General features: G+C 51.8%; 1 protein-coding gene across 1 annotated transcript in view; it reads right to left on the reverse strand.

Moving 5' to 3' along the window:
- Nucleotides 1–15,702, reverse strand: part of PRKCA (protein kinase C alpha) — a 282,419-nt gene that overhangs the window by 57,564 nt on the left and 209,153 nt on the right. The gene's annotated exons all lie outside the window — the stretch shown is intronic.

Genomic DNA, 15,702 nt, shown 5'->3' on the forward strand with positions numbered 1-15,702 from the left:
TATCAGTTCCCAATGTCACTGAAGTAGACGTGGGTCCAAATCCCCATTTCCGATTGCAGGGAGAACAGCGTGCCGAACCCTGAATCGGGATGGCAGCAAACGGAGGGATGCCCGGGACAGGCGGCGCATGCACTGGCAAGCAAACCCGTGAAGAGCAGCGCGATGTGGAAATTTCCTAATGTGGGTGCGGCTGCACGGTGCCAGCACTGTGTTCAACCACGCAGCGGCGTCCCCGACAGGAGCAGGTGTGGGGACGCTGGAAGAGGGGAGCTCGGGGAGGGGGGTGGGGGCGGGGGGTGGGTGGGCAACACAAGCGTGGAAGTGGATGATCAAAAGGGCTAGAGGCAGGGGAGAGAAAGAAGGGCAATGCAATGGCCATGCAGTCAGAGGGGTAAGGACACTGCCCTCCCCTCCCCAACAGGGGCCGGCACTGGGTCTCCACCTCCACTGCGCGCCGGAAACAGCTGGGATGCTCCAGCGAATAGTGATCCCGCCCCCACCCCGCCGCCGAGAGTCTGATTTAATTGGTCTGAGGCCCAGGCATGAGCATCTGGTTGGCTTCCCAACTGAGTATCTCTAAGTGTGGTCCCTGGACTGGCATCACTGGCACCATTTGAGGACTCAGACCCTTATTCATGTTAAAAAAAATCTACTCACTTTTTAACATTCAAGAGTTAAAAGTGCATCACTCAAAACTGACCACTGTGGTACATGGGAAACCGGGATTGTCTGCCATCCATCCAAAGTTACCAGGAAAATAAATATGACGAGAACACAACAGCGTTCCTTATTTCTGGCGGAGACAGCTGCCCGAGACCTGCTCTTGGTTACAAAGGCGGAACTTAACGAGGCTTCGAGTGTTAAGAAGATTCCAGCCCCAGAGAGAGTCTTTTTTCTAGATGGAAAGATGATTGAAAAGGGAATAACTTTCTCACCATGTCATTTAATGCTTTTTAATGTCAGTTCAGTACCTTCAGAAATGGTCTCAAAGTACGACCAACAGCCATAGCCCATTGGGGGCCCCGCCCCAATGGGGAAGTAGCTGGGGTGGGGCAGGGGGCTGCTAATTCTGAGGCAGTAAGGGTGTGGGGTGTTTCAGTCTATGAGCACCAGGGGGGCCAAGAATGGACACAGCACCTCATTTCTTGGCTTTTATTTTCCATAAGAACCAAACTGCTTTGACCCACAGAATTAAGATAGAAAAAAAAAAACCATAAACGATTGCGAATGAGACTTTTTTCTGGTAAAGCTCTATTCTGAAGGTAGATGGTCTCTAAATGCAGCCGTAGAGAAGTGACGCAGGCCCCTTGCTCACTCAGCTGCCGCAGCCCTAACTGTGCTCCCAAAGGGGCTGGGCCCCACAGGGAAGGCAGGCAGGCAGGTGGGAGCACGCTCCCACCTCGTCCCTCTCGTCAGCATTTCAGCAGCCACCGTAAGGACACATCTGTGCTGGAGGAATCCGTCTGGGCGCTGGAATTCGCAGTTTCAGAATGAAAGTCGGTTCTTGATTCCAGAACTTAAATAGGAATACAGAGCATGAACCATCTTACCATCTTTTGGGCAGAGTTGCCTGTTTTGAAATGATCAGCCGTCAAGCCTAGAAAAGCCAGCCTGGGTTGAAAGGTTATTTAACGTCCTGATAATGTAACGTATCATTCCTGGCCTAAATCCATTCAAATATCATGACGATTGGGAAACACCCTGAGGTGCCACCCAGAACCCTGATAGAGGAGGCGAGCCCAGCCCAGAGCACTGCATCACAGCTTTATGACAGTTTGCAGGCACCCATAGGCCCCGGCTTGAGGACCTTTGCTGTTTGCCCTGACAGCCCGGCCCTCCAAGGGCTGAGAGCAAAGGGACAGCAGCTTCCTCCAGGCGCCTCCTCCTGTGGCCGGGGAGGCGAGGAGGGCTGGGCGCTGGGGGAGGTCCTGGCAGCTGGACGGAGACCTGGCTGGGAGCTGCCCTTGGGTGGGAGGTGTGAGTAAGGTGCTCCGTCCGGGGCAACGGGGTGGGTACGTGTTAGTGGCGCCCACCAGAGGCCAAGCTCAGTCTGGGAAAATAAGGCTGCATGCTGCTAGGCGAGGTGAGCGCTGGTCAGGGTTCAATAAAACTGTCCGCAGGGAGAAACAAAAGCCGCCTTCTTCTCTCACAAACAAATGAGAACGGAGAGATTTTCAGTCCCAGCTCGAGCGACACAGTGTGTCTGAGGCTCCCAAATACGGACAAGAGGCCAATCGCCCGTGTTCTCTGTTATTTTCCTCAACAATCGAATCTGCATTTTAGGGACGCTCCCTCCTCTGGTCCACAGTCACCTGGTACGTGGTGGCAGGACTTGGGAGCTGGTGTCGGCTCTGACGGGTGGGTCGCTAGATACGTTAAATATTTAACTGCACCCAACCTCTCACATTTACTATTTATAGAACCCCAGGGACCCCACCCACACCTGTGAGGCCAGGCTCTTTGTGGGTAATTATTTTGAACCCATACTGCCTAGCACAGCACCTTGGCACGCGCTGGCTGCAAAATTCACCATCTCCAGGCCACCCCATTCCTGTGCCTTTGAGGTCATGCTGCCATTCCCGGGCACCTGGAGCACAGCTGTCCATCTGTCTCAGGGGTGCTGGCCCTTACGAGACCCATCTCCTCTGACCTTCCATCTACTGCTGGCCCAGCCCAGCCCAGAGTGTCACCTCTACAGATTGACAGCCACTTGGCAGTGGAGGCTGCGTCCCACTCCACACCTGGGTGTGGCCTGTCCCTCTCCTCCCCCAGCTGCCCTCCCACCCCGGCTCCAGGGTCAGCACAGGGTGAGGCAGAACCTCTGAGTGCCCCATGGATTCTTGTTTGGCTGAAAAGCGAGAGCAGACAGGAAAGCTTGCACACGGTCGTCTTTGGTTGCAGTACATAAAGCTTCCATGTGGAGGGACTGTCGGACAAGGAGAAACCTCACGGCCTGTGCCGGGAGGATCAAGCAGGCCAGAGGGAGTCGGGCGCTCTTTAGACAACAGGCTGTGCTCTGGAGAAATGATCGCCGAGCCCACAAAGGCTAAAGGACAGAAAACACGGCTCCAGGTTTCAGGAAAAATGTATCAGAAAGGGCCGTTTTCTCCTGGGGAAAAAAAATCGGTGTAGAAATTCTCAGAACTTCAAGAATGAAATGCAAAGACGTCATCACCCATGAATGATTTGTGATGGGGTCACCACAGCCTGCGATTCTGCGAACAAACTGGGGCCTTGGTGCTGTTAAGTTGTGTGTGTGTTTTTTAAATATTTAAAAAATATTTTTATTGACTTCAGAAAGGGAGGAAGAGGGAGAGAGAGATAGAAATATCAGCGATGAGAGAGAATCATTGATTGGCTGCACATGCACACCCCACACTGAAGATGGAGTGGGCAACGCGGGCATGTGCCCTGACTGGAATCAAACCATGACCTCCTGGTTCATAGGCCGACGCTCAACCACTGAGCCACACCGGCTGGGTGGTGCTGTTCAGTTCGATCCACTTGTTCCCGTTCTGCTGTGCCAAGTCAGCTGACACTGTCTGTACTGATGAAACCTACAGAATTTTGGATTTGATCTCTTGCATGTTGATACGTTATGACCCATACGTTGTAATATTTATTCCTTTTTGGCCAAAGACAAAGGCAGGAAGAATGAGACGTACTAAGAATACACCTGCTCAGCCATCCCCATCCCACTGGGCAGAATCCATGCGAAAACCTGGGCTCAGGGACACAATCATCTCACACTTTGCACCTATTTGTGAACGTCCTGTTTCATTAGTGAGACTCACTGCTTGGTGCTAAGAATGCGTTTTCTGTCCCGGTAAATTCAGTGGCCAGTCACGTCCCCAAAAACATAAGCCAGCAACGCTCCAACCCAAGTCCCACTGGAATAGAACTTATGAAAGAGAACTGAGAGGCAAGCAAGGGCAGCCCGTGGACCCTGGGAACAGATCGTAAATATTTCACCACTTTTTCTTTGACAGTTAGTGGAAAGTAAACATTTCTGCTAATGTTCCCTAAGCCTGATGTTCTGAAAGGAAATCGAATCTGGGTGTGAGAGAAATAATAGTTTCTAGGTATCGAGAGACCAGTATGATTCTCCATACACAACACAGAAATATTTTAAGAAATATTTTTCTTACTAGAGGCCTGGTGCACAAAATTCGTGCCTGGGTAGGGTCCTTAGGCCTGGCCAGCAATCAGGCCCGATTGGGGCCTTCTGGCTGCCAGGCAGGGCCTTCCTTCCCTGGCTGCTGGCTGGGGCCTTCCTTCATTCCATGCCGCCCCCTGGTGGCCAGTGCACATCACAGTGAGCGATTGAACTCCCGGTCTCCCGGTCGAACCCGAGGGGACAATTTGCATATTAGGCTTTTATATATATATGATTATAAGACTAATAGATACACATATCATATAAAAATCTAAATACAAACCCATGCCACCCCAATAAATTCAATTTAAAAAATCTAAATGCATAAAGTACAAAGAAGAAAATTAAAATCACCCCTACTTCCGCTCTAAGCGAGAACCCCTGATGGCATACTGGTGGTGTTTCCTGCCAGACTCTCCGCTCTGCATATATCTAGCTTGAAATACTTATTTTTTATAGAGTTTATATCTATAAACACAATTTTAGATCCTGCCTTTATAACATAACAAGGCATGCTCTGAAAACATTTAAATGCCTAGCATCCCCTTATCCAGCTATATGATAATTGATTTAATCAACCCCTGTAGGGGGCCATCCAGCTAGTTTACAATTCTTCACCTTCATTAATAACACAGCTGCCCTGGCCAGTTGGTTGGGTGTTATCCCATGTACCAAAAGGTCACTGGTTGGATTCCCAGTCAGGGCACATGCCCAGGTTGCAGGTTCAATGGGAGGCAACCAATCTATGTATCTCTCTCACATAGATTTTGTTTCTCTCTCTCTCTTTCTCTCTCCATTCCTCTCTCTCTAAAATCAATAAAAGCATTAAATAAACAGCAACTGATCACATTCATGCATAAATATTCACCTGAATTTCTGATTTTTCCCCCTCAGGATACATTCTTATAAGTGGATCAAAGGGCACAAAATCATTCAAGATGCTTAACATATATTGGCAAGCTATTCCCTCAAGCCTGTACCAAAGTCTTACTGAGGGTGTGGTGAGAAAAGTAAAAAATGACATTGTAATTTTGGCTTCTTTGATGACCTTTGAGGTTTAACTTGTTTTATATGGTTATTTGCCACCTGTCTTTCTTGGACTTACTCTCTCGTCCAGTTTCCTGCAGGGTGTCAGCTAAGGAATTTTCTTACTGGCTCAGAAGAGCGCTTTAGAGGTAAATGAATGATAATGGCTCTTTGTCATATTTGTTGCAAAATGCACTTAGATTTCATTTACTGCTTCTAGAAACATCAGCACTTATGTTTTTATACAGTTAAACCTGTCAAACATTTTTTAAAAGTTTCCTCCATTTATTTTAAGTTTAGAAAATCCTTGCCCTTTCTGGGATTTTTTTCTATTATTATTTTGTTTCTTTTCTATGTTTAACTTTTAAATCCATTTGGAATTTGTTTTGGTGTGTGGGGTGAGGCAAGATCGAATTTAATTTTTTTCTTGCAAATGCTCAGACAACTTACCCGACAACACTGGGGACTGAGCCCCACCTTCTCTACTGGACCCCGTGGCCTCTGCTTCTGTCTGTCAGGCCACAGTCCACTTTGTGCCAGTTCCTACAACAAGGCTGTGCCCCAATGTTCTCATTTCCAACAGGTTTGGAAATAGCCTTTTCCGTCTAGGGGCAATGCCACTCGGCTGCTTTGTTCTGCTCACCTGATAAATCTCTTTATACCTCTCGGTCATTATATATTAAAAAATATCACTGTTTGCATTTCCGGTCAACCTGTTTGCTCAAATGGTCTCCTGTTCGTGTTTTATGGAGAAGGTGTATTCTCCCATTCTACAGAAGTTTATTTGGAGTTTTCTCAAATCCCCTTTTGTAGTCTTTCACTCAGTAACCCATTTTCAAACACATTCTTCATGATATTTCCCTGCCCTTTATATACACACTAGAGGCCCAGTGCACGAAATTCATGCATGGGTAGGGTCCCTAGTGGCTGCCGGCTGCCTGTCGGGGCACCTCCCTTCCTCTGGCTGCCTGCCACTGCTGCTGCCGGCCCTGCCCCGTCAAACTCCCAGTGGAGGGGAGAATTTGCATATTAGGCTTTTATTATATAGGATATTCATTCATGGGTCACATAATATGTGTATGTTTTCTTTCTTTGCTCATTTTTATTTAATTCTTTTATTATTAATTTTAAAAATATATTTTATTGATTTTTTACAGAGAGGAAGGGAGAGGAATAGAGTTAGAAACATCAATGAGAGAGAAACATCCATCAGCTGCCTCCTACACACCCCCTACTGGGGATGTGCCCACAACCAAGGTACATGCCCTTGACTGGAATCGAACCTGGGACCCTTCAGTCCGAGGGCTGGTGCTCTATCCACTGAGCCAAACCGGTTAGGGCTCTTTGCTCATTTTTAAATGAAGAAACCAAAAGATGTTCCCATGGGCTCTGTCCACTGCCTACTTGGCTACTGGAGAACTTTCCTCAAACTAACCCGCACGCGCACTCCTGACCCAGTGTCACCGTGTCTTTGTGGACCCAGGAGGGCGCTCGTCCATTCCCTCGTGCATGGCCATCACACCCACAGAGCCAATGGCACCCGTTTAGGTCCCACCGACCCCGAGGTTGTTACTTCCAGACCTGCCCCTTCTCCTTCATCCACGGGCTCAGGGCCCTCAGGACGCACTGTGCCAAGAGCAGCCCTTCCCCATGGCCGGTCCTTGGCTTCTCCTTTGGAAATGACATTGTGCGGAATGATGCGTTCGAGACCCTCTGCAGTAAGGGGGGACCCCCAGCTTTCCTGGCCGGAGAAGACCTGTGCCTCTGAGCCTCGGGGAGGCGTACAGACCTCTCCTGCCTTCTCCCAGCAGCTCAGGGCTTTGCTGTTTCATGGGCCAAGGACGGCCAGACCACGGATAGCTTTTTTCTGAATGCAGACCCAGGTCGGCTGAGAAATTTCAGATGGCAGTGGGTGGTTTGTCTCCATTGTGGCTTCTATCTTTTCCTGGGTCTCCTTACTGTTCTAGGGGACACGGGAGAGGCTGCATTTCGGGGGTCACCAGCTGGTTCACCGAATTCAATGTAGAAACAGTTCTCGGAATCCCACTGCTTCTCAAAAGCTTGATTCCTCGGAAGGCGGACCGATTCCTCTCGACCACTCAGTCCGAATGCCAGTCTCCGTTTGACCTAAGCTGCCCACCTCGTTTCTCATGGCAAACACCCTGCCTGTGCGTCTTACTGTCCCCTTGCCACTGGGTGGGTAGCTCTCCGACGTGCTTCCCCCGGTGGGGGTCTGTCCTTTAAAGGTCAAAGCTGTCTGTTTGACTCAGTCCTACATCGTCTCGTTGGTCATTTCACCTCCAGCTATGATGTTACTAAACCTTCAGATGTTCCGGGCGGGGCGTACAGGGCAGGAGAGGCCGGGGAAGCGCACAGGTGAGGAGCATGGGTCTCCGGCCTGCTCAGCCCTCCACCCGCTGTCTTGGGCAGTTTCTAGTGAACCATGTAATCTGTCTAGAAAGCAATAAGCTGCCTGGAGTAGGAAATCTCCAAAACTCCTTCCACTGTGAGCACAAACTGCCTGCATGCGGACTGACAGTGTGCTCATGCCCCGGTTTTCATGGATGATTCGCCTATGTCCACAGGTGACCTGGACACTAGGTGCTGAAAGGTCCTCTACACTGTCCTTCATCCCGGAAATAATTCTCACATTTGGGGAGGGGGGGTCACCAGATGCCTGGGAGAGCTATGGCTGCTTGCCCTCCCAGGATGTACATATAGAACTCTGCATATAATTTTGGAGGTCTCCCTGGCCCCGGAGAGCGAAGGTTGGGTGGGGTTCTGAGCACAGATCAGAAGCCCAGATCCTGCTCTAAGAGAAACCTTGTCATACAAACTCCAGGCTCCGCCAGTGTCTGGTCAGAGCAGAGCTTTGCCAAGTTCCCTAAGGAGACGGGCCGGAAGCTCCCCAGACTTGCAGGCCAACCGCGTCCAGGTATCGTCCTGTGGTTGCAGCTTTCTCTCGGGGGCGCTCTGTGGCTCTGAGATCGAGGATGCCAGGGTCTCCCAGTTTGAGGAGGTCGTCTAGGTCAGTCCAGCGGGCGGAAGCTCCCTTGGTGAGACCCAGGACCGAAAGGTGGGAGACCTGGAGCTGTCGCCACAGCTGGGAGTCCGGGAGCGTGTTCTCAAGGCCACGTCCCCAGTCCCTGCTCCACGGGGACTCGGGGGGGTTAGGGGTCCCCTTGTGCATTTGCCTTGGTACCAGGCGAGACTCGGGACAGGAGCGATCTGCCCCCATTTTCGAGGCCGCGCAGGAGGTGGAACGTGGTGCCCCTCGGTCTGGTCGCTTCCCCTCCATCTGTGCTTGAAACAGACAGAGCCGAATTGAACAGAGCCGGGGAGATGGAATTGAATTGAATCAGATCTGGCTCTGAGGCCGCTGCTAATAAAATCATAATCATTCACCTCAGCGTGGCAGACAGAGACAAAAATGTTTGTTGGTTCTTCTTTTTTTTTTTAAATTGGTTCTTTTTTTCCTTCCCCTTGAAGTGGCTGACTCCTCAGGAGACAAAGCCCGGGAGACCTGCTCCTATCACCTGTACACAACGGGTTCAGTGCAGACACCTCGGAGGCCGGGACCCCAGGAACTTGGTCTGTGAACTCACCTGAGGGTCCCCCATGTCCTAGGGGCCTTCGCTGGGCTTCCCCGCAGGCATGTCCTGGCTGAGCATCATGCCTGATGCCTCGTTACGGGCGACAGTCCACATGCCCCATCAGTGGCAGGAGAGGGACCAGCTGTCCCACCCGGGGCTGTCTCCCCACCTGCAGGCCCTCAGACCTGATTCTCTGAGGGACACACCTCTCAGGGGCTATTGGGGGTTCATGTGAATGAGAGACTATGAGTCTTTATCTTTGGAACATACATTCCTTGCAGAGACAGAGAAAGTTATAATGATGAGCCATTTTTCAGCCTTTCTAGCCATTCATTATACCATTGCAGTCTTTAATCTGAGAATATGAAGCTGAAGATGAACAGTAATTAAACTTAAGATGTCAAGGCTAAGAGATGTTTACCTGGCAAAGCCTCTGATCACCTCAACCACAGGCAAAATGCAAAAAAAGGAAAAAAAAATCTGGGCCATCTCATTACCTTCGGTCTCTCTGTCTTACTGGGCCCACCTGTCACCATCTCAGACCAGCACAAGGGGATCAGGTGCACCCAACCTAGTGCGGGACTCAGTTAATTCTGCAAAGACAAGACTGGGGACTGAGTATCTCAGATGTAAAATTATTTTAAAATATGTTTTTAAAATCGATTTTAGAGAAAGAGGAAGGGAGAGGGAGAGAGAGCGAAACACCGATGTGAGAGAGAAACATCAACCATCTGCCTCCTGCACGCCCCCTGCTGGGGACTGAGCCCGAGAATCGCATCGGTGACCTTTTGGTGCACAGGATGACACACAACCAGCACAGCCACACGGGCCAGGGCTTGGGTGTGACACTTTTAATCCAGTGAGTTAACCAAAGTGCTTGCACAACACCCGGCCATGGGGCTAAGGCACTCACTGAATCAGAAGTGCCAAGCAGAAGGGAGATCAACTGGCCAGTGTTGTAGGCCCCCAAGTCAAAGACAAACCACAGGATGAGATGCTGGCCCCTGTGAGGCCTTACGAGGTGGGCCTGTGAGATCTAAGTGCTTTGGGGAGGACAGAGTGGAGAGGGCCCTGCTGTTCCCAGCATAATCACCCCAGTTTACAAATGAAGCAGGAGACACCTCAGTTTCCTAGCCGTGGGGTGACGGGTGGTGATGACTCACAGGTAAAATGTACCTGGCTTTTCTTCTTCCTGGCTGATCGAGAGCCAGGTAGCCTGGCTCCCCGCCCCCCTCCCACCCCCACGGAGAGAGGCTAAGAATCCAGGGCTTTGTTACCACACTGTCAACTAGTTCATTCTCACAGCTGGACTTCCTCAGGAGAGCCGAGCTCCGGGGGCGAGAGGCACAGGACTGCCAGGGCCAAGCAAGCAAGCAGCCTGCACACAAAGTTGCCCAGGGGAGAGAGTGGTTTCAGGCTCAAAACGCAGGCTGTGGGCTTTGTCCAGTCCGCCTGCCCTAATCACAGGCCGGCACCTTTCCCGGGTCGTTCTGACTGTGGCCCCATTTAAAGAACTCTGCTTCCTGCGGGCTCGGCCATCACTAAGCCTCCTTTCCCCTGAAAGTCCAGCGTGCTGCGTTTTACAGCTTCCCAACAAGAGGAGGTGATGAATGGGCCGGCGGCTGAATTGGACACATGTTGCTGAATCAAAATTGTTTCTTTATCCTTGGCTGCTTTTGGACACTAGCCAGGCCAGGAAGAGGTTCATTTGTTCGAAAGGCACTTATGAGTCATATCCAACTTTTGTACAGAAGCTCAGACCCTGCCGCTCCTTAGTCATTTCATGGGCTCCAGTCCCTACCCACAAAGCACCTTGGTGCACACTCCTGGCTCAGGGCTCATGGCTTGGGCATTACCTGTTGTTTTGTCTGCTCAGCACCCCCACCTCGAAACTCTGATAGGAAGTCTGCCTGGCACCTGCTCTCGCTTCATTATTCTAGGGAAAGAAAAATGCCTGCCTTGGTTTGAAAAGGAACCCCGACTGGCTTTAATTAACTGCAAACCTTGCACTAATTACCACATGGGAGGTACAGTACAACCACTGTTCTTCTCAGCGAAGACCGTCCCCCGTGGGAAGGCTCGGGGGCAGAGCTCCGTGCAGGTGGCCCTTCCCCTCGATTCGAACGAGGGTATTTTAGAACCACCCCAGCAGTTCACAGCTCGGATTTTCTGGGTGGAAGTGCCTTGGAGCTGAGAAGCACAGAGCTGACATCTCCCTGCTCCACGGCGACGCCATAACCAGGTCACGTGCAGACACGATAACTGGAGGCTGCTGCACAAAACACGTGACAAACAAATGCTTGGGGGCACCCGAGCGGCCTGGTGCTGGAAGGAGCCATCAGGCAGCACCGGCGGCTCCCAGCGTGGTTGGATCAGAGAGGAAACGTTTCCATTGGCGAACAGATGACTCCCAAACACGGAATGTTCACGTTTTCCAACCTTTTGGTGGGGGAGCAAGAGGGGCACCCATCTGCTCTTTGTGCCACTTCCACCCCTTTAACACCTCCTCCCCCATCTGAGTTAAAAGAAAGTTTCCCAGGAAGTGGTTAAAAAAGCAGCATGTGCAAGCTTCTGAGAGGTTCCTCGCTTGGCTGACGCATTTCCTTTCCAGAAGGAGATGAAGTTCTTTGCAATAATTTCATGGCAATTAATCTTGTGCTTAAATGATAATCCTATAATTAGAAGCAATTAAAATCCTGCACCGGAATGACCTGCTCAGTGAGTGTGGCTGTCCCTGTATGCTAACGGGGTAATCTTGAAAGAGGCCCCAGAAATAATTTGTTTCTCTCTTCCTGGGGATGCAGGCATTCAAAGCCAGCTCAAGGATGCTTCCTCCTGGCGGGAGGCACTGAAGTCCAAGTGGATGGAAGACCAAGGCCCTAGGAAAGAATCCAGGGCACCCTGGTAGCTCGGTTGGTTAGAACGTGGGCCTGATATGCCAAGGTTGTGGGTTTGATCCCTGGCTGGGGCACGTACAAGAATCAACCAATAAACGCATGGATAAGTGAACCCACAAATCGATGTTTCTCTCTCTCTCCCTTCCTCTCTCAAATGAACAAATAAATTTTTTAAAAAATTGTAAAGAAAAAGAAAAGAATCCAGGGGCTTGGGATCCTCTTACGCAGGAGAAAGGGAAGCCACGCCACTTGGAGCTTGGATACCTGGGTAATTTAAGACGAAGGCAAACGCTGCCGTCAGGAAGTGACACCTGCGGCTCTGCCCCTCACCCTCGTCTGGCTGCCTCCCACCGACACCCGGCGACCAAGCCGCGGGGTGGGAACCGATGCGGGATCCGTGCACGGAGCACGGCGCAGGAATAACCCCCGGAGGAGGCACACGGCTCGTTGGCACACAGTTGACATTCAGCTCTGCCAAAGCTAGGTCAGGACGAGGCCCCCCGTCAGGCTGCAATAGCGAAATGTCTCCGAGAAGATGCAAACTTTCCTTGGCTGTGTTTCTCCGAAGGATCCCGGAAGTCAGTTGGCTAGTCATGAATTAGGCTAAAACGGGGGTCATTTAAACTTGATCCAGATATAGGGTTAAAGTGGGAAGAGCTGCCTGGGCTGGGGATGGAGCAGCACAGTATAAAGCTGAGTGATTTTTTTCAATGTTGTGCCTACTGGGTAATTCCACCACCACCACCACCACCACCACCACCACCATCATCATCATCATTATCATCATCTGCTCAACAAACGTGTATCAAGCACACATTCAAGGTACTGGGCGGTGTACAGGGGATAAGACACGACCTCTGACCTCCAGGGGTGGAGGGAAATCAACATATAAACTAACCTAAGTGAAAGCCCATTACAAATGTTATAAAGAGCAGGCGGAGAAAGTGGTCATTTTCGGCGAGGCAGGAAATGGTGGGAGAGGCTGCATAAAGGTAAGGGAACAGGACGTTGAAAAGGTACTCCAGAGGGAGCAGGGACCAGCGCGAGCAGAGGTGTGGCGTGGGGGGCAGCTGCCCACGGGGAGCAGCACCGGCTTTTCTTTATCATAGGAACAGTGTCGAGGGTGGAGGGACATGGCGAGGAGGGTATGAGGGATCAGACTGGGGAGGCAGGCCCGGCGGGGGTGGCTCAGTGGTTGAGCACTGACCTATGAACCAGGGGGTCACAGTTCGACTCTGGGTCAGAGCACATGCCTGGATTGCAGGCTCATGGCCAGTAGGGGGCGTGCAGGAGGCAGCCGATCAATGATTCTTTCTCATCATTGATGTTTCTATCTTCCTGTCTCCCTCTCTAAAATCAATAAAAGTATATCTTAAAAAACAACTGGGGAGGCAGGCAAGGTTCTGGCTGCTGAAGGGGTCCCACCGACATATGCCACCTGATATTTGGGATGGCCAATCAAGAAGAAGGCTGAGTCGATACATCCGTTACCAGCATTCCAGCCATCACCTGGAAGCAGGTGCGTCCGCACGGGCAACGTGCACACCCCCTTCTGGCACAAGAAACTGCCACTTCTTTTTCTCTTAGACTAGAGGTAGTTCCTGTTTTCTTGGCAAAGGATGTGCTTGGGTGTTAAGCACATCTTTCGGGGGGACAACGGCTAGAGATGGGTGCTTCCACGGACTGTGGCACTGCGACAGCAAGGACAGGTCTGTGATGGGAAAGAACCGGGGCCAGTAAGGAAAAGCCAGAGGCGGAGGATGAGAAAGGACGACCAAGTCAAGTCACATGTCTGTCTGGCCAACACACGCCCAACCAGAACACGTCCTGAAGGGGTACGTTTCCCTCCTCGCCCGTTTAATTCTTCACGTGAAGGTAGGGGAGTGCAGCCAGATTCCCTGCTGCCATGTTTATTTCCAGCCATTCCCTCAGCCTTGGGACATGCAGGCTCCGGAGGGGTGGAGGTCAGGAGCGGGGGGGGTGGGGGGGGGGAGGATGGCAGGCCCTCACCCGATGGTGCCCAGGACACTGCGGTAAGGACAGGTGTCTGAGAGCCAGCACAGGGCAGCCTCAACTCTTCACTGCAGGTGGAGACGTGGAATTGCCAGCACATTGGCAACACCCTGGGCCAGGAAAGGGAGAGGGCCGTGGACCGGCCTGTCACCTTCCCTTTCCCGGGGCCAGCGCCAGGTGTCAGCTGGGGAAGGGATGGGCGGGGCACGCCCGGCAGCCCTGTGGCCTTGGACAGGCCAGCGGAGCTCGCCCGGCCAGTTTCCCCAGTTATAAGGGCGGTTGTGATGCAATGACAGACAGGGAAGCATCCGGTCGGGGCCTGGTACATGGAAGGTGTTTAGCCAATGCTGGTTTCTCCTCCCGGGAGAGCAAGGCCCTCCGCCAGCAGCCGCTTCCCCGGCCTGCTCGCGCCCGTTCCCACACCCGGCATGTGTTTTGATGGGCTGGCCTTGCGTTAGCATCCCCATTGGGAGCGCTCGCTTGGTTCACCTGGCGGCTTTCCGCCAGCGCGGAGGGACCCCTGCAGAGAGCACGTGGGAGCTACGCCGTGGAAACGGCCGGGCACTCTGACTTAACCTCGCCCAAATTTTTGCAGGTTTGCTCAGTTTGAAAATTTCAAAAACAGTGTTGAGAGAACAGTGCAGTGACCAGCTATGTATTAGATTCACTAATTATTACCATCTTGCCACACATCTTGCCACACTCGTGTGCGTGTACACACAGCTATTTTTTTTTTTTTTTTTGTCTTTGTTAAGATTGGAGATCTGGGCCTTGGGGAGGTGATTAGTCATGAGGGTGTAGCCCTCAAGATGGGATTAGTGCCTTCGTAAGAGATACCAGAGAGCTTGCTTCCACTCCCTCCCTCCACCCGCCCTCCCTTCCAGGTGAGAACATAGCTAGAAGCCAGGAAGAGGGTTGTGGCCAGCAGCCAGTAGGCAGCGCCTTGATCTGGAGCTTCCCCGTCTCCAGCACTGTGAGAGGGAAACATTAAGCCACCCAGCCTAGCGTGTTTGTTACAGCAGCCTGAACGCAGACACAGTTGCAATGGTTGTTGAGAGACGATCATTAAAATATTTCTCCTTTTCTACGTGAACCATCTAAGCATTACATTTACCATCTGTGAGACTTTGGACAAGTGACTTAATTTCTTTGTGCCTCACGTTCCTCATGTAGAAAGGAAGAGAAACAAGGCAAACTTCCACAGAGGTTTGGGTACACGTATGTGCATCTGTGCAAAGCGTCCCTTTTATGGGAAGGGCTCCATCAGTGTGGCTGCCGTGGCTGTGACTGTTATTAAACGATTGCTGAGTTCATATTCCCAGAGCAGAGCTGTGTCTATGCAAACATCTTTAGACGAATTCTCGAGAGACGCGACCTAGATTGCTGTCGTAAGCCACACTGGCTGGCTTTCATGAAAAGCCGGTGCCTACCTCCGGGAAGGGCCTGTCCCCTGAGATGCCTCTACGACTGTGAACCGAGGGCAGCAGTGGGGCAAGCAGCAGGGAGGCCCGAGGAGGACTTGCCTGGCCGTCCTTGCAGGATGCGACCCGACCTTTCTCTGCGACTTGGTGCCCTGTGCCCCCAGCCAGGGCACCGGCGCCCTCTGTGCAGTGTCCCCGCTGCGGGCCTGCGGGGCCCACGGGAGACCGGAAAAGTCGGCAGCGCCGGACGGTGGCTGCTTTCGTTCCAGGGCAGCCCCAGGCCGGGTCCAGCGCTCAGGCTGTGCTTTGCTGTATTCAGAAGCACAATGAGTGAGAGCTGGGCATTTAGGAACGTTGCCTTACATTCTGGCCTTGCAGGAGCTGCGAACCGCACGGGAAGCTCTGACAGTTTGCCGTGATGGCCATTCTATTGCCAAGGGCGGTGGCTTCATAAAGCGAAGGATGACCATTGAAGTGTCCAGCCCATAGGCATTCACTTTCCACTTCTCAATCCCTTACCTCCTACTGAGATTAGTGCCTTCATAAGAAGAGATGTTTTAGGGTCATTTTCTCCTAAACTGCATGCTCCGTGCCCC

This window comes from Myotis nattereri (genome assembly GCF_964212035.1).
Source record: "Myotis nattereri genome assembly, chromosome: 16".
Lineage (NCBI taxonomy): Eukaryota > Metazoa > Chordata > Mammalia > Chiroptera > Vespertilionidae > Myotis > Myotis nattereri.